Here is a 3,698-nt window from a genome sequence, read left to right on the forward strand (position 1 = left end):
AAGATCCTAAATCTACCCATCTTACCGGTCTCTCAAGTTTATTATTTTAAGGTCAAGTTATTTATAGTGGGGTGCACAAACGTGCGTCGGGAGCAAATATGCTCTGATACCAACTGTGACACCCTCACTTATCGCGGAAAAGTAAACACGTAATTCTAGAATAAAACTGCATGGATATGTTTGTAATAGGTTCATTTGGGTAAAAACCTGTAATTTTTAAAACCTGAACCTGTTAAAAAGATATCCAAATTGGAAGGTGTCAAACATACAAGGTCCAACTAGAAGTTTCATAACATAACCATCGCTAAAGTCGCGAATAGCAAATTATACAACTAAATGTAAAGAGGGAGACATATGTCCCTAAAATGTATGTGACATAAAAAGGGTTTAAGGGTCACCATAAAATAAAGCCAATCTAGGTCCCAAGGTTACTTTGCTCGCTAGCTCGTCCATGGACCCCATATATGCATCACCTACCCTGTCATTCGCATTTTATACAAATACGAAAGCCACGGTCGGTGGGGAGTAACTCCGAGTTTCTCCCGAACGAAATGTCATAATTAATATAACATGTAAACATAAGAATATGAATACGAATCACACACTGCCTTAGCATATAGATGCTAAGGCAATCGTGCTTATCATGTGAACAACAATATAACGCCACATAGTCCTAGCATGTGAATACTAGACCGACTCATACTACACTATCATGTGAATCACATAACATCCAGGAATCCAAACTCTATCAACCATAGCCGGCTTGCATCTCACCTTCTATGATTCATAGAATCATCAAACAAGAAAGGGCAATATATCAAAGACAGGCACAAGTTCTTAGTACGGTCAATAGTCACTTTGTAACTCGAGTCTATACCACGAGGTAGGGAAGGTAATCGAACCGGTATCTTGGCTCAGCGGTTACTATTAAGAAAACATGGCCAAGAGACAACACAACCCTAGCCTAAAATCTGCGCAGACCTAGACATGCGGATACACACCACCGCACCCAAGACTCACAACTTTTTTTAAAACAAAGTGAAGTGAGTACCCTAAGGACACCACCGAAGGGTTGGCTAGTACTTAAGCTGACCCCATACTATCAAAATAAGTACCTGAGGTCATGCCCCAACTTGGATAAACATCCACTAGTCAGGAACACAAAGGCTATCAAGCAGTGAACATATACTCGTCAGAGACTATAAAGACCTATCTATGATGAAGGCCGAAATACTCACCTAGGACCTAGTCACAGCTAGTCCCAGCTTGAATACTTTAGCCCACACCACACAAGACTCACCACACAAGTCAAGTAAGACACCCACTTAACCTTAAGAGGGCAAAAAGTCCTACTTACCAACATAAATTCTAACATTCTATCATGTGAAAGCTATATAAATGTCTATTTACAGCATACAATCCCAACAGTTCCTCAATAAGAATTCAATACTAATTTCTAATTCTAACAATAGTAATCATATTAAAGGCTTCAGGGGAAACTAGGGCCATTTCTACAATATAAGATACTATTAAATACAATCAACTATACATGTGAACCTAAGATATAATAAATGGCCTAAAACAAGAAAAAAGGCCGATTATCTAATTCATTCAACCGAATTTTTACCCGCAACCCCAGCCCTGCGATAGGTACGGGTTAAATTGCGGCTGACCAATCACTCAATTAACTGACATCGCATCGATCAAAGGGACTAAGGCTCGATTTTGGCACAATCAACAAAACATTACAATTATCACTATAAAATTCATTTTGCTATTTCCAATTTCTATCATGTGAGAAATGAAAGTAAATCATTATCAATCACTTAAACACTTAACAATCAACAGGCACACATTAACTACTAATGTGACATTTATTCGTCGAGTAACTCGGAATAGTTACCTTACGCTAGCAAAGAGACAAGCAATAAACTTGAGAAAGCTTCTAAAACCCAAAATTACTCTTCCTCTTCAACCACATATGAGCCACCTAAAATAATTATGTGAAAGGACGATATTAACGAATTATCTTTATAAAAAAATATGAGACGTAAATTAATTTAATTATATTTTAAATAAACCAAACTAGCGTCAAAACAATTATAGATACGGCCCAAACTCGCGACTTAGCCAGGCCATTTGCCCTTAGGCCACGGCCAGGCCACAGCTAGGCCAACCTTATAAAAGTCACTCTCGTCCCAAAAATTAATTCAATCTCAACTCTCTACCCCATCTCTCTCATTACTCCGTCCTATAATATAATACTCCATAGTAACCAAATTTCCATCTCAATTTCAATACTGATATAGTCAAATATTCCATTAAAGAAATTGCTCAACATTTAGAGAGTATACCTCTAAGCTACTCACCCACGAGTCGAAGTCAAAGAGTACGACAATAAAAATTACAATACAAGTATCCTCTCTTAAATCACCATATAACCAAAGCTCACATTCAAACTCTTTATCTTAATTTTCATTCTGTTTAACAAAATCCCAATATATGACAAGGTATACATTTGGATGATCAACTCCTACTATGCTCTCTTATAATTGTCCGTTCACCATCAAAAATAAGTTCTTACACTACACTACCACTACAAAATGATATTAGCTAAACATTATTTACCATTTAAGAAGTCTTATCACCCCTTCCAATTAACTATACTCCATCGTTAAACACTATTTAGTACCATCAAATATGGAGTAGATCATTATCACAAACTAATTGATTCCTATTCCATAATCAATCTGATACCATTAATATATATATTATTACTTATCCAACTATATTTCTAATTTGACCAGAACCATTGCAAACTTTTGGTTTACTATAATTAAACTCTACCTACCCATCTCACAATCAAACCTAAGGATATAAAATAAAATACTAGTACTTGGTATACATAATACGGTGAAACAATCATGTATACTATAATCACTACTACAAACATTTTTGTTATCAAATCTTACATATAATAGCATATTCACATCCATCCTCAACAATAGTAATAGTAATAGAAGCGGTACAATCGTGTTACCTTAAACGCCCTTATTCTTCGAATAAATGGTCCACAAGGCACGAGCCTCACCCCGGGTCTTCGAATCCTTCATAAAAGGCCAAGAAAACGGAATAAAGAAGCTAAAAGACGACACTTTTATAAGACGGCGAAAGACGAAACCACTACAAAAAGGAGACTTTCTTACCTTAAAAGGAGGAGGAAGGAAACGGGAAGAGAATGGTACAAAAATTATCGAATTTGGTTGAGAATGGAGGCGGGATCTGGGGTTTGAATGATCGGAAAATGACGGACTGATGTTGTTGCTGTTGATTTGTTTTTCGCAGGGAAAAAAAAAATAAGAAAGAAAGAGGAAAGTAGGGAGTGCGTGAGAACGAGGGATTATAATAATAATGATAATAATAATAATAAGACACCAGCTAGCTTGCTAGCTTCTAATTATACGTACGTTTCTTCATCGTTAAGTAATTTCGTTCGTTTTTAAAATCGTCTCGAGTTAAATAGAAGCGATTTTAGTAATGTTTTTCGAGATAAAACATACTCAATAATAAATAAATTTAATGAGTGAAAATAAAATAAACTCAGCCAGCTAACGGAAATAATAAGAATTCGATTCGAATCGTAGTTATTAACGATTTTTACGAAACTAACGGATATTAATAAAAATTGCTAATTTAGT

At 35.8% G+C, this 3,698-nt stretch overlaps 1 long non-coding RNA gene across 1 annotated transcript; it reads right to left on the bottom strand.

Annotated features, from left to right (window-relative positions):
• Positions 1-1,735: 1,735 nt before the first annotated feature.
• On the bottom strand, positions 1,736-3,352 carry LOC141594300 (uncharacterized). The gene is made up of 3 exons (XR_012522108.1): positions 3,207-3,352; positions 3,041-3,107; positions 1,736-1,990 (listed from the first exon to the last, which is right to left on the bottom strand). It is a non-coding gene; the product is annotated as an uncharacterized LOC141594300 (long non-coding RNA).
• Between the last annotated feature and the right edge of the window lie 346 nt (positions 3,353-3,698).

This window comes from Silene latifolia, chromosome 8 (assembly GCF_048544455.1).
Source record: "Silene latifolia isolate original U9 population chromosome 8, ASM4854445v1, whole genome shotgun sequence".
Classification (NCBI taxonomy): Eukaryota; Viridiplantae; Streptophyta; class Magnoliopsida; order Caryophyllales; family Caryophyllaceae; genus Silene; species Silene latifolia.